We start from the raw sequence: 26,016 nt of genomic DNA on the forward strand, positions 1-26,016 counted from the left end.
CCAAAAAGTAATCATTAAGTGGTGCCTGGGCAGGGACCTATTATAGTCCAGTCCATGAGATCCAGAGTGCATTGGCTTTAAGTCTTGGTCTTTCAGAAAAAAATCTAGCCAGTAAACCCCAAGTTAACTAGGTAGCTTTCTACCATCAACATTTACTTTCCTTTGGGCAGAACACTAAGGTAGGCACTGTTATGATGGATACTAAAGATTAATAAAGAAGCCTTTACTTGTAAAAGCCATGTAAAATAGTAATACAATAATATATTTAGGACCAGAGCCCAAAGATTCGGAACCTGATATCCGAGAATTAAAAAAAAAAACTTTTTGATAACTATATTTTAATATAATTAGTTTACTTTGTAATATTATATACTTTATTTTAAGCATTTAAAAACATTATTCTGAGAAGGGGTTCCTAGTTTTCCCCAGACTCACAAAGGCAGCCATGACACAAAAAAGGTCAAGAATCTACATCTAGTCTATCCACTTTTCTATATAAATGACGAAATCAAGCACAGAATATTTCATCCATGTGTCCTAAGCCATGTAAGTAAAAGTTAGCAGCACTGGAATTCAAATCCAAATTCTCTGACTTCTAATTCTGTACATTTTCCCCCATATTACAAATTCAACCAGCTCTGTGGGTAGGGAAGAGAAGGTTCCAACTCTTCACAATTAATAGATTCACATTTTAAAACCAGCCTCCTTTAATACCTTAAGATGTGATTCAAATGTCTGACAAGAGGAAAACACCTTACTGCTCTTCTGCACACTTCATGCCGTGAGCAGACCTGTATAAGGAAGGTGAAAACCTATTGTGGAATACAATACACAGAGTGTGCTAGGTCCCTATGAAAATATAGTCCCATGTGCCCATTGGAAAAGGACAGGACCTGAGACAACTGATTTGGTATATGTTCTTGTGAGCTGTCTCTTTCACTGAAGGCAATCCAGGAAAGGGCAACCAAGGTAAAGTCTTGAGACAGTCTATGTCATATGAAGTTTGATGGAAGAACTAGATTTTTTAACCTAGAGAAGACTCAGAGGATAGGATGGCTGTCTTCAAGTAGTTGTTATCCTCCTGGATAAGGGTAGCTAGGTAACACGGAGGATAGAGCAAATATTCAAATCTGGCCTCAAACACTTATTTAATCTGTGATTCTGGGCAAGTCACTTAAGTCTGGTTTGCCTCAGCTGCTCCATCTATAAAATGAGCTGGAGAAGGAAATGTCAAACCACTCCAGTATCTTTGCTAAGAAAACCAAATGGGGTCATGAAGAATCAGACACAACTGAAACAAGTGTGGATGAGGGAATACACTTGTTTTGTCTCACCCCATGAGGCAAAAGCTAGAGTAATGGGGTAGAAGTTGCAAAGAAGGAAATTTGGGCTTGATATCAAAAAAAGTTAATTTACTCATAATAAGAGTTGTCCATAAATGGAATGGGTCTCCTCAAAAGTGGCATATTCCCCCTCATTAAAAGTCCTCCAGTAGAGGCTAGGGACCCATTCCCTGAGCATTGTTTCACTTGGATGGTCACTAAGGTTCTTTTCAGTTATAAAAATTCTATGATTCTGTAATTATAACAAGCTTCAGGGACATCAGTGATCCGACTCTAGCTACCTGTCCCAGACTAGTTTGACAAGTTATCACAGCATGAAATACTGTATTGTTTTATAAGCTAAAGGATAAAATGTCCTTCTGTGCTACCTGGGGAACTGTGGCAGGATCCCCCTTCTTCCTAACCTTGTGTGTGAAGGTGTGGGCCTCTGTAGGGCACACATTTTCTCTGCGTTTACCTGTAGATAGTAGAAAAGAGCTAAGGAAATGGAGAGACCAACTCCGATGGCAAGGAAGAATTGCTACTGATGAAAACCGACTCCTCTGGACTAGGTCAAAATCTTTTCTGGGAAAGTGACTGAGGCTTCCTTTCTCCGATCTCAAGGAGAGACACCTGTGAAAGACATTAGCCTAATAACAGCAGACCCTGAAGCAGACTGGTGAGGGGTACACTTCAGGGCAAGTGGGCTTTTGAATGAACTTCAGATCACATCATAGAGTTATATAGGCAGCTGCCTATTCCAAAATTCCAGTCCTAACTGTTCTCTGGACACATTGGACACTCCATAAATTATACTAAGTAGAAAGCAGCTGGTCAACATTCTTGATATAAAAAGCCCTTCATATCCTTGAAGGCTTTTTAATTCATTTCACAGTCTTCCAATCTCAAGCTGAATGTTGAGTGCAATATTAAAGAGAACACACCATACAGAAAGCCCGAATAAAAGTTTGGTGCGTAGGGCCACATTGTAATACAGAAGTCCTCATCAACTTGGGAACAGGGGATATTCCAAGTTTGCTTGCAGGTCAGCAGTTTGAAACTTGGCAAGCATTTCCCCACAGAAATAATGTTACACATAGTAGCTAGCTAAGTTTCTTAGCCAGCTCCAAAAAAAAATAACATTTAATATATAAATTGACTAAAATATTCTGCTGCTTCCTCCTTCTGAGATCGCATTCCTTTACTACTCTCCCTCTCTCTATATGTATGTATGCACATATGTATGCATGTGTATGTATGCATGCATGCATGTGTGTATGTATATATGCATACATAATTATCTATTCATATGTTGTTTTTCCCATTAAAATGTATGCTTCTAAAAGGTAAGTATTCTTACTGACTTTCTTTGAATATGTAGGACTTAGCATGGTGCCTGGTATGTATGTACAGCACTTAGCATACTGCCTGGCATGTATGTAGATATGTATGTCAGTGTATATGTATGTATATGTGTATACAAATATGCAACATAAATATGCATGTGTATGTAACTTATATTACATGCATACATACATACATATATAGATAGATACATATATACATGTATGCAATCCAAGGTAACACAAACTGATGAACATGTATTAAACACCTACTATGTGCCAGATACTGTGCTAAGTGCTGGAGATACAGTTAATAAAAAGAGAGTCCCTGCTGTCATGGACCTTAAAATTTACTGGGGAGAGACAACACAAAAGGAGGAAGGAAAAGGGGGAAAGACTTATGGTAGAAGTGGACACCAGGGGGTATTTTGGGGTAGGGGCATCTTATTCAGTGGAGTTGAAACTAAGCTGAGCAGCAGATGTGTGTGTGTGTATTATGTTTGTATATGTGTGTGTATATATGCATACCTACATATGTGTATGTGTGTGTGTGTGTGTGTGTGTGTGTGTGTGTGTGTGTGAGACTAAGGTTTCCTTTTTCCAATCTCAGGGAGGGACATCTGTGAAAGACTTTAGTTCACTAACAACTATATATCCATTTATCTATAGGAAAATACTAATTTGGAGTTTCAAAAACATATCACCCATTGCTCTCAATGGCAAGAGAACAAAGCACTTGTCCCAAGCCCTCACCTACTAGACAAGTTCTTATGCAGAGTCTCCCCACCCATGCAAACTATAATACCATGACCTGTGGTAAAAATGGAATAGAAAGAGGCAGGACTAAAGATCCCAGAAATAGGAAGTTGCTGGCTTAAGTTCTGAGGCTATTTCTCTATCCATGCTGGTTCCTTGGCACAGACTCACAAGGGTAAGTTTCAGGCCTGAAAGTGGAGATGGCATTAACTATACTCCTTATGAAATATGGACTGAGTTTGAGAGAACAACGATCGTATGGTAGATGGGAGCAAAGTCTGTTCATCAGAAATTTCCTTTTCTTTGCCCTTCTGCATGGCTACTGAAAATCCTTTGCTGGAGTTACAGAGGTGAAGCAAGATGCTGGACTGGCATGAATATGGGCATCAAACAAAAGGCTCTATAGACGCCATCTGAGAGGAAGAGAAGGTCAAAGGAGAGAAACCACAGAAGGCAGCAATTTGAGGAGAAGGGGCTGCTTTTGAGTAACAAAAAGTTAGTCAATTGGGCAGAGGTTTGGAAAGCCTCTATTTCCATTTTATTCTTCATTTGCTCAGTTCCTAGCTGGAATACCATGCCCTGCTGCAGGATCCTGAACATTAGGGCCTGAGTAAACTTGAACAGAAAAGTTTCACAAAAGAAAAAAAGAAATGATTCAAGAGTTACCTGGAAAAAGTTAAGAAAACTGAATTATTTAGTCTTAAAAGAAAACTAAAGAGAAATTGATCAAATTAACTCTTCTAATCACTAGTAGAAAACAAAGGTTCATCAAAGGCAAACATTCCCATTGCCCTTTGCCAACAATGTTTTAGATCACCAAGGGCCCTAAACCTTTTTTGTGTCATGAACCTTTTGGGCAGTTCTTTGAGTAATGTTTTTAAATGGATTAAAATAAAATATAGAAGAATATGAAAGATCCAATTATACTGAAGTACTCATACAATTATTTTTAAAAATCAAATCATGAACAATTCTTCTCAGACTTATAGATACAAAGATATAGAGCTCATCCAGTACAATATCCTTCATTTTCTCAATGAGGAAACAAGGCCAGAGGAATTACTTGCCCATGGACTAGCCCAAGAATCTAAGGCCTTAAGGCCACATGCGGTCTTCTAGAGTCTTAAGTATGGCTTTTTGACTGAATCCAAATTTTACAGAACAAATCCAATTTGGATTTGGATTCAGTCAAAAGGCTGCACTTAAGGATCTAGAAGACCACATCTATCTTCAAGGCCACAGGCTCTCATCCTTGGGTTAGTCTATAACATCAACCAGATCTGATTCCAGGTCTTCTAATTCCCCATGATTCCTAGTGAAGTGATTTCCACATGATTAATAAGTGTTCCATAAATGGCTTTTGAAATAAATGAATAGATGTCATCCCAGAGACCTAAGTGCCTTCTGGGGTCCTTTCAATAACTAGATTTGTGGTACAAATAAACTATAAACTTCCAATTGATTTTCAAATTTACCTGTTCTGTGGTTTATTCCTTCAAGGGTCTGATTTCTTTTAAGGTACTCTTGAAATGACCCCCACAAATGTATGGGGCCTACGGAAAAGATATTGATAGGGAAGATACAACCATTTCCATTATTTCAATGACTCATTGGATCATAGAAATAACCCTGGTTTCTAGAAGTCCATGCCAATAAAGCATAGTCTTTGGCAAAAGCTACCTCTCAAGTAAGAAAGTTGGTTGCTGGTCAGACTATTAGCCTAGTTGAGTATAATAAGACATATCACAAGGAATGATGACCACTGGATGATAGATATGTTTGATTAGAAAATTTATGAAATTACTCAGTAAGAAGGGGCTTCTTAACCTAGGCTCCAGGGTTAGATACCAATGGTCCCAAGGATAGATTTGTATTGGTCTGTAAACTAGAATGAGAAAAATAACACTTTTCTTCCACTAACCACAGACTAAAATTAAACAATTCTTTCAATTAACTAAAAAGGGACATTAGAGAATACCAAGTCTCATCCCTTATTTTACAAATCAGGAAACTGAGTTACCAGAAGGTTACATGACTTTATCAGTCCTAAGGGTAGTAAGTATCTGATGCAGACTTTGAAGACAGCTTTTACATGACTCATGGTCCTCTGTGTTATTCATGCTGCCTCTGAAGGGAGGGATGAAAGATAAATTTTCCTGCCAATGGGACTTTGGAAACCTCTCAAGCTACAACTGTGTAGGCATTGGCTTACGAGGTATGGGTATTGCTCAGTTTATATACTAAGTAACCTGGTACTCTCAAGATTATTTCAGGACATTCATCTCATAACGATCCTGAATTCCAGACTAGATTAAAAGACTTTAGCTGATCTAAACTAAGGTTAGAATCATACAATTAGCAGTAAATATGGGGATGGGGAAGGTGAAGAAGGAAGAAAACCTTCAGATTGGGGGTCTCTTGAGTGATAGACACAAATGAGGAAATTCTTCCTACCAGTACAGCTCAGCAACTTCTTTGTGATTTATAGTCTAAATTGTCCACACGCTGAGAGGATGAGTGATTTGCTCACAGTCAATAATGCATCAATAAGGCATCAAAATTGTGACTTAAATCCTGGTCTTCCTGGCTGTCAGACTGGCTCTTTCTCAACTATGCCATTCTACCGTTCACCCGAATGATACAGAGTGAAAAGTAGCATGCAGGTATTTGTCACTGTGGAAGGTGGTGGGTGGATGAAGTGTTGCTTAGATTTTATCTATCTCCCTCTATTTTGGTTAGTTAGTTAGTTGGAGCAGAATTATTGAATATACCTGCATGGGATTAGCCTCCCCTTCAATAAATGAGGTTTTTTTTGTCTTCTTTTGTTACTTTTTGTCCAGTCTAGGAATGGGAGGCATTCACTCAGGGACTTGGAGGGATAGGTCTGGGTTAGCTAGCACCCCAGTTCAGGTCCTGGTCACCCTTTTCCTGGATTACTACAGTAACTTCCTATTTGGTCAAATTGCTTGAAGTTTGCACTCAGTCCTAATCATCCTCTATACTGGTGCAAAAGTGTTGCCCTAAAACGTAGCTCTAATGTGAATCCTCTTCGGCTCAACCAACTGCACTGACTTCCTATTGCCTTAAGGATCAAATACAAACTCCTGGGATTTTTTATTTTTTGCATGTAAAGCTCTTTTCAAACTGTGTCTTTCCTACTTTTCCACTCTTCTTAAAATGCCATACTCTCCTCCTTCACTTTATCAGTTGCACTTGTCTGCCTACTGGTCCACTCACACTTCATCTCCTATACTGGTACATTTGTGCTAGTTGTCCTGGATGCCTGAAATGCATTCCCTCCTTACCTTAAACTCTAGAAATCCCAGGTTTCCTTCTTGACTCATCTAAAACAACATCTTATTCATGAAGTCTGATCCTACCCTACCTACCAGATGCTAGAGACTGTCCCCTTACAAAACTACCTTGAATATAGCTGGTACATAGATATTTGTATATACATATCCATTGCCTTTCACTAGAATATAAATTCCTTGAGGACAGGTACTGTTTCAGTTTCACCTGGTGTCTGGCACATGATAAGTATTTGAAAATAAATATATTTTATTTTTAAAGATGGATTATTATCAGAAGGGACTCTACCACCTTAAGATTCTGAATATCCATACTTTCAGATTTAGGAACTTCAGAGTAACTTTTGGGCTGTTGGAGATTACCTAAGGATTATAAGGGACTAAAATCCCTCAGTACTACTTCAGGAATCCTCCTAATCCCCAATTTCTAGTTGTAGGAAAATGCTTAGTTCTTAGAGAAATAAATGAACATGAATGTCTTATGGTTAAATTAATCCTTTAAAAAAAATCTGAATTCCAGATCAGCAACATAGCATATTTTGGAGCACATAGCTCAGATTTTCCTCTTCATGAGTCTGGTTAGAGGAAAGCAGTTCATCAGTCAAAGAATCATAGGCTCATGGGTCTAGATTTGAAAGAAACTAAGAAGTTCCTTAAAAGTCAGCTATCCTAACCCTCTCATTTTTAGAGAAGAGGAACGTAAACCTCAGAGATTAAATCAGGAAGACTTGACTTTCAAATTCACCTCAAAATGCTTGGCCTTTGTTTCCTCATCTGTAAAGTGGAAATAATAATACCAACCTTATAAATTGTTGTAAAGATAAAATATTTCCATTTTTCTTTGCAAATCTCAAAGTACTATATAAAGTTAATTATTATTAAGTGACTTGGCTGAACAGAAATTGAACTAAATTCCTCAGATTCCAAATTATTTCCATTGTACTAAATTAATAATGTGAAATTTTCTCCCAAAAGCCCTTTGTTTAATGCTGCTTGGAACACTTCTACCAACCTAGATAAGAACAACATGTTGCTATAGTGTCTGAAACTGCTAAAAGAAAAAAATAGTAACACTGTTCACTTTATCAAAGCTTGAAATTTCCACCCTCCCAAGCCCAGCTCTCCTTGTGGACTTTGAAGCATGGCCAATTGATGTAATCGGAATAGACAAAGAAGGTGTAACTTGAGGATATCTTCCCAACTCCAAGAAATGATTTCTAATGATTTGGAATGACTACACATGATCCCTGTCCCTTCCTGTTCCAAAAAAGTGTTTCACGCCATTTTTGTCTTATTCGAACCCCATGTTCTGTTTTATGTGATGCCTACAGGCTGTTCCATCCAAATCTCAAGTCCAGCTTTTTATACATTCAGCTGTGATCTACGATTCACTCTGCTAAGTCTTTCCCGTAATCCCTCTGTTCCATATTATATATACACCTTCATCGCTTCCTTCCCTCCCTCACATCCTAACACCTATACTTAATCGCCTCTTAATCATTTGCCTGAAAAGTAAGCCCTACAGACACACTTTTGTTTCCTTCCAGATGCTGCTGCTGAATGACCCCCTGGAGGCTTCACCTAACATTCCATCAATGTGCATTTGGCTGCTCGGACTGCAGTTGTAGCACTCCAAAGCTTTTAAACTCTTTCTTTCCAAGAAACTCATAGCTAACACTATTATTTCCATACAAAAACAGCTCACATCTGCAGGCTGAAACATCAAAACAGGAAAAAAAAAATCTATGGAACAGAAGTTCCACAAGACGCAAGTTGGGTGCAGGACTTTTTATCAGACATTGCATGCAATAAATCAATTTTCTTCTCTTCAGTTTCAACAAAAAAAATACAATAGTCAAATTTCACTTTCTCTCAGGGGAATATTTAAACAAATTGGTTACAAGAAGCAACTAATTAGTTTTCATGCTTCTTGGTTACATGAGATAAGGTCCAGGTCAGAAAACAAATCTCTAAAGAAACTTATCAGATCTCAGTAAAGTTCAATTATACACTATTTAAACCAATTCTTTTGTAGTCACTATTTTGTTATTTATTCAGTAGTGAATTGCATGGAATTTCAACAATTATCATACCCTAAACTAAAATTATGCAGTGGTTAGGAACAGAATCTTTTCCCAGAAAAGTCTTGCAAGCAAAATAATAGCAACAAAATAAAAATAAGACATTTTTAAAGAACTCAAAGAGCATATTTTCATCTTCACAACATCTCAAATTAGCCAGGCTTCTCATTTTGCAAGTATTAAGTCATCGCTATATGTTTTAAGATTTACAATGTCCTTTCCTTACAAGAGCTCTGTGAATTACATGTGAAAACATTATTATCCACATTTTACCTATGAGACCACGGAGGGGTGAGATGCTTCGTCAAAGGTCAAATACTAATGAAGGAAAGAGCCAGGATTCGAACACACACCTCCTGATTCCAAATCCTTTGTTCAATCTTTACAGAAATAAGCCATTTTTAGGGCAGAATCCAAGTAATACACTCAAAGTTACTTGCTCCTAGATATTTCCTCTAGAACATTACAAAAGATTTACATGATGAATTTAGTTATAACTGTTTTATGCCAACTTGGAGAAAGAAAAATCCACACTATTTAAACCATCAAAAAAAAAAAAAAAAAAAGGATCCCTGTGGTACCAGAAGTATAGCAGCTCACTTATCTTTTTTCCTCTTTTATTCAAAATGTTCTTTAATAACATCACTTCATTCAATAGTGTAGCTCTCTCCTACAAATTCCTACCTCAGAAAATCTAATCTCTTCCATTCTAAGTTTTTGGACATGAGGTCTTTCTTCTCACTTGGGTCATTCCAATAAGGCTTTCCCACAGTACTTTAGGCAATGACCAGATGCAACATTAAACCTCATTTCTTAATCCTCAAACAATTCTATTTATTTCCCAATACATCTTAAAACTTTCTGTCCTGGAAATTTGCTTGAAAATGTCTATAGTAGGAAGACTTGCATATCTTAGAATCTGCTGAAATAATTAAACACACACATATCAAATATGTACATATATAAGTATATTAAAAACACACACATACACACATATATGCATATGTAATATCTATATTATTAATGCCTAGGTTAAAGTGACTGGTAGATAGTCAGCAAAGTCAGCAAAGTCCTCAAATTCAAAATCAAATCTCTCCACTCCAGGATTTGATGCCCCAATTCTTAATGGAACAAGAACTGTATTCAACTTATTTAGGGATAATCAGACCCTAGGAAAACTGTACATAGATCAAACTGACAGAAAAACAATTTGTGCCATAAACTCAGTTTAATAAATTTCAAATGGGAGGTATTTCTCTCTAATGCAGAAGGCTACTTGGGAATACAAATTTTAAGATAAGGTAACTCCCAGAGCAAAATTAGAAGAATACCCATATGAATAAGGCTGCTACCATTAAGTAGGTATTCCTACTAAATGACCTGTGCATCCTTTCCCTAGAAGCTCTACAGACACTTGCCCCTTCTCACATACACTGTTGGAGATCCTCTGCCCATGTTTCTTTGTTTAGCTTCTTTTGCCCCTCTGTTCTGATAATTTCAATTTCATATGCAAAGATTTGCTCCTCTTCAGTGAGTCAACAAGCATTTATTAAGGTCTACTCTGACACTGTCTTAAATGTTCTGGCAATACAAAAAAAGGCAAAAACATTGATCAGGACCTCCTAATGCAGAGACAAAAGAAAATAAAAATTATATATAATCAATCAATATGAATTTGTCCAAAAGAGTGGATGGTCCAACCATTATACCTAACAAAGTGAAATACATATTTACAGGAAAAATATAAAAGAAAATGTTCATTCCAATAAAATTCAGAAAGGTATGACAAAGTACATAAAACTTTGGTGTATACTGATTGTAAAGTAAAACTAATATGAATTTAATTATTCTTCATATAGATGATTAGTGAGATTTTAAGCTAAGGTTAACATTCCCTTGAAGTATTTAAAAGTATTTTTTAAACAAAATGCAAAGTAATGTTCTATATTTACATCCGATACATTTTTCTCAGGCTGCCCAAAATCCTTCAAGCAGCTGTAAATTGTGCACGCCTGTTCTGTGGGGACAATTATACAAGAAGTCCAATAATAGCTGTGATTACAATGCAGTCTAATAAGAATTAATTCTCAATTGCTTAGACATATTTATTTTATATTTTTCTCCTCCAAGATGCCATTTCTCATGCTCTGATCTACTTAAAATATGTCAGTATTGCTAGAATGTTCCAAGTTTTCTTTCCTGTCACTTTTTTGCTAATAATAACTGTATCTCATATACATTAAAAATCCCTAGCCCTGTACATATCACTAAATAATTAAACTATGCAGTACCTAATACTTAAAAGTTTATTACATAAAAAAGTTTAGCTATACAGAGCACAAGACAAGCATATGAGAAGGGTCATTAAAAGAGATCAAAGTCACATTTAAAGACATCAACCACTCATACAACTGTAAATCAAGATGTGCTGATCATGTATCCAGAGTAAGGCATAAGAAAGGGGCAGCCCAAGTGCCACTCTAGTACCCCTGCAACATTGAAAATATTAGAAGAATATGAATCCTCTATAAAAGATTTACAGAAATTCATGGCAAAAAAGAATAAATGGAAGTCATGGGGTCTGAATTATTGGTAGCAATAATCACTCAGATAAGAGCAGAAATCTAAGGAAAAGGGAAAGGGAACAATCATTTATGTAGTACCTGTTATATGGGTCAGGCACTATGCTAATCACCTTACCAACAGTATCTCATTTGCTCCTTACAACAATCTTACGAGGCAGACCATGGTTATTATCCCTATTTTACAGCTGTGGAGACTAAGTTTATCAGAGGTGAAGTGACTTGCCCATGGTCACCTGTCTAGTAAGTGTCTGATTTCAATTCATGTCTTCCTTACTATAAGCTCAGCAATCTCTCTATTTACTGTATCATCCAGGTATTTATCCAAATATTAAATTATGCATGACCCAAAAGGCTCAATGTCAAACACAATACTTAAGCAGATTGTATGACCTCTAATCCAAGCTTCATCATTCAACAGAAAAAATCAATAGCCATTGCGGTATGGTGAGGGAGCCGGTTTTGGGGCAGTAGTAGAGGGGAGGGGAACAAAACCTGGATTTGGCGTCAGAGATTTGGGTTTGAATCACAAAACTGCCACTTACTACTTCGACTTAGAAAAAGTCAATTAATTTTGAGCTTCACTTTTCTCAACTGCAGAATGAAACAGTTGGATTCAGTGATGTCTTTGAGACCTACTACCTATAAAGTTATGAAACTAGGGATTAATTTGAGGAAAAAAAAACTGTAGGATCAACTTCAGAGGTTACTGAACTTCTTTCAGGTATGCCAGCCTCAAATTGGAAATGTAGATCCACATTAGGAACGTTAGAACCCAGACTGTCTGGCAGCCAACAATGAATGCTAAAACTAACAAAAACAATTGTTTTGGTCATGATGGGGTAAAACAGAAAATCAAAGGAAGGGTAGACTTGCTGCTCTGATGGATAAGATAATGAAAAAAAGGCAAGATATTTCCACTACTGCTTTGTTCAATAACTACTTGATTTTCTCTACTATGAAAGATCATTTCTAAAATAGAGCTGAATAAAAGTACATAGAAGGAAACTTTTATTCATTTTCAATAAATTGATAAAAGAGTCACTGCTTGCTTACAGTAAGTTACTTAGAGACCTAGAAAAATGAAATTACCATTTATTGAAAAAAGAGTGGATGTAATTCCTGAGCCACTGTGGATAATCCAGTCTCAGACACTTCCTAGCTGCATGATTCTGGGTAAGTCACTTTTGTTTACTTCAGTTTACTCAACTCTAAAACTGGGATCATAGTGTTGTTAGAAGAATAAAAGATAATGATTATAAATTGCCTGGTATAAAGCCTGGTACACAGTTGGCACTTGACAAATGCTCTCTCACTAAAAATCATAGGGAATTGGTATGGATGCTAAAGGACTGGAAATAAAGAAAAAAAAACATAGCCTTGATTTTCAAAAACAGGAAAAAGAGTTGTGAAGTTATTTCCCAGTAAGTATGATTTTGCTTCCCATCAAAATTCTAGAAACTGTTACTTTCAACATTTGTGAGCACTCAGAAAGGGAAGCAATGATCACAATTAGCCAGAAAAGGTTCATCAAAAATATTGTGCACACTTCCTTTTCTGTCAGTATTATTGAACAGGCAGAAGAAGAGTATATTGCAGGCACAGTACAAACAAACTCTGGCAAACTATTTGACTTGGTGTCTCATGAAATCTCTATGGCCAAAATGGAGAGACAAGGACTAGATAGTATTTAGGTGACCTAAAAATGGAAACTAATGGATCAATGTCATCCTGAAAGGAGGACTCTACTAGAATACCATAAAGATACAGAACTTCTTGATTTGGTGCTATTGAATATGTTTATGAAAGATCTGAATGAAATTAGTAGTCAGTCTGTCAATACGCATTTATTAAACACCTACCTATGTGCCAGACACTGTGCTAAGCACTGGGGATACAAAGAATGACAAAAGATAGTCTCTTCCCTTGTTGAGTTCACTTGAATAGCATGAAACTGAGACCAGTTAATACAATGATTCCCATGGATCTTAAAAACCAATCTATGATAAGAACATGATGATAATTTGATTCTCATGTCATCTTATCATTATAGGATGCTCCAGTGGAGGATACTCTACTAAGCCATATCAACTATTCTTCAATTACAATCTTGGTTGTATTGGCCAACGAGAAGTTAAGTGAATTACCCCAAGGTCACATAGCCATGATATGTCAGAGGCAGGACTTCAATGCCAATTCTACCTGATTCTAAGGATAGCCTCCTACCTACCATACTATGTTGTTTCTCTGTGATTTAATAGAAATAAACATAAGATCTTATACTTGGGATCTAAAAATTAATTACACTAGTATAGAATCGAAAGACAGTTACAGAAGAGTTCATAAACAAGAAGGTTTTCAGTGGAATTCAAACTAAGCATAAATATGTAATAGGATATTGTGGCCAAAGAAGCTAATGCAATCTTCAACTGTACTAACAGAAGCACAGCATTGCAACAGAGAGAGAACTCTGACCAGTACTAAATTTTTTTACAGTACTAAATTTTTTCATTAAATTCTATTTTTAAGTGACAAAAATCTATTTTCTCTCTCTCTTATTCTTTTCAATTAAAACAGAACAACAAAATGCTTGTTACTAATATATGTAGTCAAGATAAACAAATTCCAATGCTTTCTGTTCAAAGCATATACATTTCATTCTGTCTCCCCCTCCACCACGTCCATCACCTTTTTGTCAGGACGTGGGTAACAGACTTTACCATCATCCTCTGAAATCATGCTTATTCACTGTGTTGAACAAAATTGTTAAAGTTTTCAAAGTAATGTTCTTTCTTTTTATTTTTAAACGATATTGTTGTTGTTGTATAAATTGTTCTCCTAGTTTTGCCCCCCTCCTGCTACATCAGTTCTTAAATGCATTCTTAGATTTCTCTGAAATGATCCCTAATGACATTACTCTAATTGGTTCAGCCATCCAACTGATTGGTATCCTGCTAGTTTCTATAATTTGGGAAATAAGGACTTTATCAGAGAAACTTGCTGTATTTTTTTCTGTTTCCTGCTTTCCATCTAATCTTGGCTGCACTAATTTTGTTTTTGAACTTCTGTCTCTTAGCCAATACCAAATCATTTTGACAGCTGCTACTTTACAGTGTAGTCTAAGATCTCCCAACATATTTTTGGGAGGCTACTGAAATGAGATATAATGCTATAAAATTATTAGCTATATTATTCTCATATATTATTATATAAAATGAAGTTGTTCAGACAAAAGAAGAAAACCCTCTTTTAGAGGGTTGTCATGTAGAACAGAAACTAGATTTCTTTTTCTTGGTCCCAGATGTAGGAACAATAAAAATACGCAGCATGGCATATTTCATCACAATATAACTAAAAACTCATAACAGTAAATGTACGGAATAGTTTAACAGAGGGGGTATTTAGTTCCCAATTACTTGAGATCTTCAAGTGGATATCTAATGATTATTCATTGAAATTGCCCTATAAGGGATTCCTGCTTAGGGACAAGTTAGACTGAATGACCACTATGGTCCCAATTTTAAAATTCTATGATTCCATGTATTTATATACCTATGAAACTGCTGAGGAGATAATGAGTTCTTCATCACCACAGTTTGTCTTCAAGAGGAACTTTTCATACATACCAAAAATTCCTGTTTTTAGGTCCTAGCACGTGTTCAAACACATGTTGGACAAGATGAAAGGTGTCAACCATACAGCTGTGGTGCATATTGCCGCTCCACTCCTGAGTGCTGTCAGAATCAGATTAAAATGCAATTGGAAACACTGAGCAAAATAAATAAAAATACAACAGAACACAGAGAATGCTAGTAAATGATTTTCTAAGTCAATATGTGGCTTCTAGGATCTTTATATATGGTTTGGTGGCCCCTATTTCTATCTGATTTTGATACCAATTAACTAAATAACTGTAAAGATCCCTCCCACCTCTGATTTTTCCATTTTACTAAATTGAATATTTATACATAAAAGCACTAAACCTAGTTAAAGTAAGCTCCCTTTGCCAAATCAATAGATTAAGAATATAGTTGCTTGACTTCCAGAAGGATAAAGCAATCACAACAACAATAAAAAAGTCCACTATAAATCAAATGTTTCTGGAGTCTACTTTGGGGAGCCAAGATGGTGGAGATAAGCAGTTCAATCACTGCAACTCTCCCATACTCACCTCCAAACCACCACAAAGTAGAGACCCAAAAACAAATCCTGGAATGGCAGAACCAGATGGAGTGAAATAAACTTTAAGCTCAAAAATCTTGGAAGATTAGCAAGAAAAGTCTATCTCATTCAGGTGACGGGAGCACCATTCAGGATGGCAAGCATCACAGCGAGTCTGTAGCAAGCCCCCACCTCAGCAAACCAGTGGGAGACCTTGAAGTGCAGTGTGATGGAGCATGCAAATGCCAGACCAGAAACCCCACCCCACCCCCGACCACAGGCTCTAGCATAGACAGGAGAACTTGGGGAGTCCAACTCTGAGAAGCCCCACATGCTTCTGTGTTGTCCCAGGCAGGCTGGCATCCTTCAGGGGCTGGACCACTATATGCTTCAGCATACCCTTGGACAAACAGTTAGCTGCCAACCCTACTGGTGCCTAAACAAACAGGAAGCTGCCAATCAGCACCAACCCTACCAGTCTTCAGCACAGCCCTGGGCAAACAAGCAGCCCCAGAGGCCAGACTGCCATATGTATTAGTGCAGCCATGGGGAAATGCAAAAACACCCCATCAGGCCTCAGCACATGTCAGATAACACCATTTGGACCCTAGCTCAGCACCAGGCAAGCTAATGGCTCCAGTGGTGCCAGAAAACCTCCACAGTAACCCCTTAGTACAACACCAGATGCAAGGATCCCCCATGGGCCTCAGAGAAATAAGAGCAGCACCTGGGAAACAGCCAAGGCCTGCAGGCTCCAGCACAAGAAGCCAGAGACAATGATCCTTCCACCCTGGAAGCAGAGCTCAAATTTAAAAGAAAGGGGAAAGGCATAAAAATAACAAAAAAGAATCTGATCATAGAAAAGATCAAGGCACAAACTCAGAAGAGGACAACAATGTCAAAACATTTACCAACAAAACCACAAAGAACAGTAGCAAGTAATCTCAAGCCCAGAAAGAATTTATGGAAGAGCTCAAAAAGGAGCTTAAAAATCACATTAAGAGAGATAGAAGAAAAATGGGGAAAAGAAATGACAGTGATGCAAGAGAATTATGAAAAAAGAGTCAACAGCTTAGAAAACTGTTTAAAAAGTAGAACTGGTCAAATGGAAAAGGAGATACAAAAACAAAAGTACAAGTGGCTAAATGGAAAGGAAAGTACGAAAGCTAATTGAGAAAACAACACCTTAGATGTCAGAATTGGGAAAGTGGAAGCTAATGACTATGAGATCATGAATCAATCAAACAAGTTCAAAAGAATGGAAAAAATGTAAAATGGGAAAAACTGACTAGGAAAACAGATCCATAAGAGCCAATATCAGAATCACTGGACTACCTGAAAGCCATAATCTAAAGGAGGACCTCACATCATCTTTCAAGATATTATAAAGGAAAATTGCTCTGATGTCCTGGAGCCAGAGGGCAAAATAGGCATTGAAGGGGTCCACCAATCATTTCAGGAAAGAGATTCCAAAATAAAAAGTCCAGGAGCACTATAGACAAATTTCAGAATTATCAGGTAAAGGACAAATTATCAGGTAAAGTATTGCAAATGGCTAGAAAGAAACAATTCAAATATTGTGAAATCACAACCATGTTCACACAGGAGTTGGCAGCTGCAGCTTTCAAAAAGTGGAATTCATAGAACATGATATTCCAGAGGGCAAAGCAGCTAAGACTACAGCCAAGAATCACTTACCCAGCATAATGAAGCAAGATTAATACAACAAGGGGAAAAATGGTCATTCAATGAAATAGAAGAATTTCAAGCCTTCATATGGAAAAGACCAGAACTGAACCAAAAACATGACCTCCAAAATCAAGACCCAAGAGATGCATAAATGGGTAAAAAGGGAAAAGAAAACATAAGGGATTCAACAGAATTAAATTGTTTACGTTCATATATGGGAAGATGACATTTGTAATTCTTAAAAACTGTACCAGTAATGGTACAGTGAGAAAAAAACATACAAAGATAGAGGGTATAGCTATAAGGTGAATTTGGGGGAATGACATAAAAACAATTATGGGATGAGAAAGAGGAGCACACAGGGTACAGAATGAAGGGAGAGGTAGAATGGGATAAATTATTTTACATGAAGACGCATGTAAGATTTATTATAGTGGAGGAGAAGATGGGAAGGTGGACTATGTGCTTCACTTGAACCTTCCTCTCAACATTATTGGCTCAAAGAGGGAATCATATACACAATCAGTTGAATATAGAAATCTCTCTTACCCAACTGGGAAGTAGGAGAGGAGGATATCAAACAAATGAGAAGTGGGGGGACTGACAAAAGGGAGGGCAGATCAGGGGAGGAAGCAAAACACTAGTGAGGAGGGAAAGGGTGAAAAGAGAGGACAAACAGGAAGAATGGAAGGTAAAACATGAATATGAACGGGATAACTTCCATAAAACAGAAGCAAATAGCAGAGTAGGTAAAAAAAAAAAAACAGAATCCTACAATACATTGCTTACAAGAAACAAGAAACACAACTGAAGCAGAGAGACATACAGAGTGAAGTTAAAAGGATGGAGCAGAATGTATTATGCTTCAGCTGAACTAAAAAAAAAAAAAAGCAGGGGTAGGAATCCTGATCTTAGACAAAGTAAAAGCAAAAACAGGCCTAATTAAAAGAGATAAGGAAACTACATCTTGCTATAAGGTACCATAGATAATGAAGCAATCAAATTAGAAGAGCAAGGAATAGTCTACCTGTCAGATCTATGAGAAGGGGAGGGATTCATGACTAAAGGAGAGATAAAGAGCATTACAAAATGCAGAATAGATAATTTTGATCATCTTAAATTATAAAGATTTTGTACAAACAAAATCAATGCAACCAACAATAGGAGGAAGGCAGAAAGCTAGGAAACAATTTTTACAGCCAGTGTTTCTGATAAAGGCCTCATTTCTGAGTCAAATTTATAAGAATATAAGCCATTCCCCAACTGATTAATGATCAAATGATATGAACAGGCAGTTTTCAGATAAAGAAATTAAAGCTATATATAGACATATGAAAAATGCTTTAAATCATTACTCATTAGAGAAATAAGAATTAGGACAACTCACTACCTCACAACTATTATATTGGTTAATAAGACAGAAAAAGAAAATGATAAATATAGGAAAAGATTGGGAAAATTGGAATGCTGATGCCTTGTTGATGGAATGAACTGACTCAATCATCTTGAGAACAATTTGGAATTATGCCCAAAGAGCTATAAAACTGTGCATACTCTTTTATCCAGCAGTATCACTACTAGGGCAGCTAGGTGGTGCAGTGAATAGAGCACCAGTGCAGGAGTCAGGAGGACCTGAGTTCAAATGTCACCTCAGACACTTGACACTCACAAGCTATGTGACCTTGGGCAAGTCACTTAACCCCAATTGCCTCATCCTGGGTCATCTCCAGTCATCCTGATGAATATCTGATCACTGGATTCAGATGGCTCTGGAGGAAAAGTGAGGCTGGTGACCTGCACAGCCCTCCCTCACTCAAAACAAAGTCAAGTGCAAGTCATATCATTATTTCTCTGATGCCATGGCCTTCCTTGGCAACGAAGGACAAACACAACAACAATCACTTCGAGGTCTGTATCCCAAAGATGATATACAAAAGGGAAAGGGACCCACATGACAAAAAATATTTATAGCAGTTCTTTTTGTGGTGGCAAAGAATTGGTAATTGAGAGGATGCCCATCAATTGGGGAATGGCTAAACAAATTGTGGTACACAAATGCAATGGAATATTATTATGCTATAAGAAATGATGAGCAGGCAGACTTCAGAAAAACCTGGAAAAACTTACAAGAACTGATGTTAGATGAAGTAAGTAGAACCAGGAGAACACTGTACACAAAAGTAACAACACTGTACACTGATCAACTTGGGCAGTTAGTTCTTCTCAGCAATACAGTGATCGAAGACTCATGATGGAAAATGCTATCCACATCCAGATGAAGTCTGAAAGCAGATTGAAGCAAACTATTTTCTCTTTTATTGTTGTTGTTTCCTGGTTTTTCCCTTTTGTTCTGATTCTTCTTTCACAACATAATGTGGAAATAGGTTAAGTATGATTACATATGTATAGTCTTTATCCAATTGCTTGCCATCTTGGGGAAGAGAAAGGTGAGAGACGGAGGGAAAAAAAAAACAGATTCAAAATCTTAACAAAGTAAATGTTGAAAACTGTCTTTATGTCTAAATAGAAACAATAAAATACTATTAAGTAAAAAAAGAAGGAAAGCAGAAAGTTGAGAAACAATCTTTATAGTCAGTGTTTCTGATAAAGGCCTCATTTCTCAAATATGTAGAGAAAAGTCAAACTTATGAGAATATAAGATGTTCGGCAATTGAAAAACGTTCAAAATATATGAACAGGTAGTTCATATAGGCATATGAAGAAGTGCTCTAAATCATTTTTGATTACAGAAATGCAAATTAAAACAAAATACCACCTCATACAATCAGATGGGCTAATAAGAGAAAAAAAAGAAAAATGATAAATGTTGTAGAAGATGTGGGAAAATTGGAACACTAATGCACTGTTAGTGGAATTGTGAACTGATCCAACCATTCTGGAAAGGATTCCAGAACTAAGCCCAAAGAGTAATCAAAACTGTGCATTCTTTTTGATCTATCCATTCCACTAGTAGGTCTACATCCCAAAACAAGCATTAAAAAAAGGAAAAGGACATGTACCAAAATATAGCAGCCCTATTCGTGGTATCAAAATTTTGGAATTTGAGGGGATGCCCATCAATTGGAGAATTTCTGACCAAGGTGTGGTATATGAATGCGATGGAATACTACTGTGCGATAAGAAATGAAATACAGGCAGATTTTAGAAAAACCTCGAAAAAACTTGTATGAACTGATGCAAAGTGAAATAAGCAGAATCAAGAAAACACTGTACACAGTATTAGTAACATTGTGTAATGATCAACAATAAACGACTTAGTTCTCAGCAACACAAGGATCCAAGACAAGTACAAAAGACTGATAAAAGAAAATGATATCCATATCAGATAAAGAACTGATAGATTCTGAATGCAGATCAAAACATACATGTTTCACTTACTTTGTTCTTTGTGGGTTTTTTTTTCTTTTGAGCTGTTTTTTCTTCCAAAACTGTGATTAATATGGAAATATGTTTTACAGGATACCACAGGTATAAACTATATCAATCTGCCTATCATTTTAATAAGAGGAAAGGGGTGGGAGGTATGGAGGAAAATTTAGAACTCAAAATCTTTTTAAAATGAATGCTAAAATTTTTCTTGACATGTAATTGGGGGAGGAAATTAAAATACTATTTATAAACATAAAAATGTTTCTTTGCCAAAGCAAAATAATTTCTCTACTACATTTCCCTATGTAATAATTTCTTGTCTTTATAGAATTTTATACTTTTCAAAGCATTTTCACAAACACCATTTCCTTTGATCATGACAATAGTTAACTCAGGTGTACTTAAGCAGAACTAAAGACAATAAATAATCACTGTTGTCTGACCTTTGTTTTTGAAAAGGGCCAATGACATCAGTAGTGATGTCAACTCCTGCATGAATTGGATTTAAGTGAGGCAGTCCCACAAAGTCATCTGCCTCACTCTCTCTTCCAGAGTCATCAAAGTCCAGTGGCAAGAGAAAAGGCAGGATAACTGACAATACAGCTAATGGCCTTGGTATCTTCAATGTCTGACCAAGTTCTAAGTATTTCACAACACCTACTTCAGCTGCCTTTATGGCCTTTGGAACAAGTTGTTCTCATCTACCCATTCTGCCAGGAAAGTCTGCACTTGCTAAACCCCCTAACTGACCCATGAGTTTGAGACCTGTCAACTCCTTTCAACCTGGTTTAGTCCATGTGTTGAGAAGTTTCACTGAGGTATGGTTAATGGACATTCTACAGCTTCTTCGAGCCACAGGTGAAAGTTAAATGCAAGGCAGACAAGAAAAATAGATGAACAACCTGAGAAAGGCTCAGAGAGCCCTCATACCAGAGGTGGTAGTCCTCCTTGAACACTGTGTACACCCCAAATAATCACTACTTTCATTTCAATAGAGATAATTATCCGTACTCCCTTTGTGCAAAACATTCTACTAGATAAAAACATAAACTGGAACCTTCCTTCAAGGAATTTTTCATGAAATAGAAGACAAGCCATTCACACAAATCACTGATGTAAGACAAATTGTGATAAATACAAAACACAGAAGTGCAGATAAAGTCCTACAATGAGTTGGAGAAGAAGAATGTAAGCTCCAATACACATTCCTTGGGAGCTGGAAGCATTTGATTATGAGGTCAAGGCAAAAATAGTGGGATGTAAGTAGTCTACCTTATCTGGAATTTAGGGAAGTAGTGACAGGAGAGAAAAAAAAAAGAAAGGTCAATTAAAACCAAATTATACAGGAACTTGAATATAAAAATAAGCAATTTATACTTTCTTTAGTAAGTAATGGGGGAGGCATTTGAAGGTATTTGAGTAGAGGAATAATTTGATGAGAATGATACTTTTGTATGAACACTATGGTGATAGTGAAGAGGAAAGCAGAGGCAATAAAACCAGTTAAAACACTACAATAATAGTTCACACAAGGGGCAAAATGATCTATATTAGGGCAGAAAACAGGATATATATATATATATATATATATATATATATATATGTATATATATATATATATATATACATATATATATATATATATATATATATATATATGCAAGAGTTAATTCAAAAGTTAAATCTAGAGAGACTTTAAAACAGAGAAGATGGGGGATTGTGACAGGAACAGTCCTTGTTACATAGGCTGGGCAAACTTTTCCTAAGGCTCTACCCAACTCAAGCTAAGCTAGCTTTTCCTTCAAAGACACTGAAATGTTTTTTGTTTCAGCAGCACATGTACTAAAATAGGAATGGTAAAGAAAAGATTAACATGCCCCTGTGTAAGGATAACATGCAAATTCATGAAGTGTTCCCTATTTTTTAGCCTCATTTCTAAAATATATAGAGAACTGAGTCATATTTATAAGAATACAAATTATTCCCCAATTGATAAGAGGTCAAAGGATATGATAAGTGCTCAAAGGCAGTTTTCGGAGGAAGAAATTAAAGCTATCTATAGTTATACAAAAAAAATGTTCTAAATCACTATTGATTTGAGAAATGCAAATCAAAACAACTCTGAGGTACCACATCAGACCTATCAGATTACGGAACATGACAAAACAGGAAGATGATAAATATTGGGGATGTGGGAGAGATAAAATATTAATTCATTGTTGGTGGAGCTGTGAACTGATCCAACCATTCTGGAGAGCAAGTTGGAACTATGCCCAAAGGGTTACAAAACTATACATACCTTTTGACCCAGCAATACTGCTTCTTATGACTGTATTCCAAAGAGATCATAAAAATGGGAAAAGGACCCACATGTACAAAAATATTTGTAGCAGTCCTTTTTGTGGTGGCCAAGAACTAGAAATTGAGGGGATAACCATCAACTGGGGAATGGCTAAACAAGTTGTGGTATATGAATGCAATGGAATACTATTGTGTTATAAGAAATGACAAACAGGTAGACTCTTCAGAAAAACCTGGAAAGACATATGAACTGATGCTGAGTGAAGTGAGCAGAGCCAGGAGAACATTATACACAGTCACAGCCACAATGCATGAGGACTGTTTGTTATAGACTTAGCTCTTCACAGCAATGCAAGGACCTAAACCTTTCCAAAGGACGCATGATGCAAAATGCCATTCACATCCAAAGAAAAAACTATGCAGTTGGAACACAAAATGAAGCAGAATATTTTCTCCTTAGGAATGTTTTGTTTTGTTTTTCTCATGCTTTCTCTCATTCATTTTAATTCTTCTATGCAACATGACGAATGTGAAAATGTGAGGAAAAAAGGAGAAAGATATTGAAATCATCTTCAAGATTTAATTTACCCAAATAACTAAGACTTGAACCATTCAAGAAACTTCCTGTTGACTAAGTACAAAAACCAGTAAGGAGGAATCAGAAGATCCTCCCTTGATACCAGTGCCCAACCATTGCAAAAGAAGAGACAAATAAGCAGTATCCAACTAAATAAATGCTATATCTATGCCAAATATCCTTTAATAATAGGGCTAAGAAAACAAACTGTGAGATTGTCTCATTTGGCAGTATTCTAAAATTGAACCATTGGAATAGCCTGAACAATCCTGGTCTATAGGTATGACAGGTTTTTAAGGGAAAATGTTTCTGTTTTGAAAAAGTAACTTATTTTCAAAATGTGTTATTATTAAGGCTCTGTTTTCTTTACATCATAGTTACCTTCCAATGCTCTTCTTGCCTCCCATCAAAAATGGACCCTTCTTTGTAAGAAAGACATGCAATCAAGCAAAACAAAAACGCACATTGGACATGCCCACTCAAGTATGCCCCGTTCTTTACCCACATTCTACCACCTTTCTACTGGGATGTTGGAAGCATATTTCCTCCTCAGTCCTCTGATGTCACATTTAGTTATTGTACTGATCAGAATTGAATCCCCGAGCTTTTGATAAACCATGGTGACCTCTGCTGCTATGTTCCATATGTTATTCTTTGTGAGGGGTTTCAATTTGAATGTGCATGTGGAAAGAAAATGAAAGTTAATCAAGAAAAGAAAAAAAAAAAGGAATTCTGAATTCTTTCAGTGTTGTTTTCCTGTGCACTGCATTATGGTCATTATCTACATTATTCTCCATGCTTACTTCACTCTGCATAAGTTTACACAAGTTTGAAGATGTAATTCCCTTCAAATGCCATTTCTATCAAAATAAAATTCATCTTTAGCATGCCTCTGACAAAGGTGGCACATATATACATAAATACATACATATAAGAACAGTGAATGGATTTGAGATGTGTTTTATGTTATTTTTACATTTTACCCCTTCTAACAAGCTTTCCTTTTTGTAATTTTTGAAGACATACATCCAGGAGAATAATTCTATTAAATGTAATATTTTGATTCTAAGTGAATGGAGCCTACATCATAGCAGGCACTCATGAGTGAAACACTGAATAATAACTACAGCTGTTTCTTGACAGACCCTGAATATTCTTTAAAAAAACCATAGCTCTAAAGTACAAAGTACAGAGAGGGCTGCAAATTATTCTCAGCTTTTAGGACTGACCATGTTCACAGGATTACCAGTTTTCTGTAAAACACAAGAACTGAACTATGTAAAACATTAGAAAGGAAAGGAATCTATGCTCTAAAATGAAAATATTAAAAAATAAATTGCTTCTTGATAAAATAGGACTTCTGTTTTGTTAAGTTATGCTAGTTTCTTTTTTTTACAAGTGAAATACAGATTAAATGAAGACTTTAAAAGGGGGATGCCAGACTCTATACACCCAGTGGGTTGCAGATGTCAGAAAGCAGTGGCAGACAGCCACTCCACTTCCTCCCATATCCCAAAAACATTTGGAAGGAAAACCCAGAAGGAAAGAAATCTGACAGACATGTTCTTTTTGGAGTTTCCTGCCTCCTTCTTTGCCAAGCCTCAGAGACCCCATCCTTTGTTAATAAAGTTCACCAAAAAAAGACTTTATGAAATGTCAAGTTCATGGAGTGATCTTTATAATAAAAGAATTTCTATGTAGTTTGAGTTTCCTGCCATATGCATTTTCCTATAGTGTTCTCTCTCTCCTTTAACACTCTTCTAACATTTTGTCTGTATCTCTTCTTTGTCATTACCATTTCTACCTTTACCATATATATTTGTGTATATGCTTGCATCTTTCCTATTAAAAAAATATTAGTGTATCACTGTCAGTCTTGCATGGCACTTTACACACATTAATTCATTTCATTCGCTCAAGGACCGTTTGAGGTAAGTGCTATTTTGTCACTTGGTTAAAGCCACATAACTAATAAGTTTCTGAGGAAAGTTGGAGTAAGGTTGGCTTGACTTCAACTTTAGCATTCTATCCATTGCCTAAGCATCTAATTCTTACCTGTAAAACTTCTGAATGGAATCTGATTAAAACATAATTGGGAAATGTTTAATAATTTTTTAAATACAATACACATAATAGTAACTTGTCATTTTTCTAAGTCGGGATGGATCCATTTCTATTTGTTTGTCATCAGTGTCCTACACTACCTAGTTTAGATGATAAGCATGTCTAGGACAGAGATAGTGTCATCTCACATCTTCGTATTTGCAATACTGGTATGTCTCCTTGTATGTGGTGGGAAATTCAACAGTGTTTTATTGGAAAAAACACCTAGAAAGTCACATGAAGCATTTGCTGTAAGCAATAAACACATGGGTGAAGAGACTAAGCCCAACACAAAAAAACAAAAACTCATGCCTGGACATAGATTTTCCAGGTAACCTTTAGCACATCAGCAAAATGGTTTTTCCTATTCCTTTTCTTAGATAGCGGCCAAACTACACAC

General features: G+C 36.4%; 1 protein-coding gene and 1 non-coding gene across 2 annotated transcripts in view; one reads left to right on the top strand and one right to left on the bottom strand.

Moving 5' to 3' along the window:
• The window catches only part of HMGCLL1 (3-hydroxy-3-methylglutaryl-CoA lyase like 1), a 258,782-nt gene that overhangs the window by 218,644 nt on the left and 14,122 nt on the right, over nucleotides 1-26,016 (bottom strand). The window lies entirely within an intron of this gene.
• LOC140530553 (U6 spliceosomal RNA) lies at nucleotides 22,458-22,559 on the top strand. The gene has a single exon (XR_011975989.1). It is a non-coding gene; the product is annotated as a U6 spliceosomal RNA (small nuclear RNA).

Source organism: Notamacropus eugenii, chromosome 2 (genome assembly GCF_028372415.1).
Source record: "Notamacropus eugenii isolate mMacEug1 chromosome 2, mMacEug1.pri_v2, whole genome shotgun sequence".
NCBI classification, from domain to species: domain Eukaryota; kingdom Metazoa; phylum Chordata; class Mammalia; order Diprotodontia; family Macropodidae; genus Notamacropus; species Notamacropus eugenii.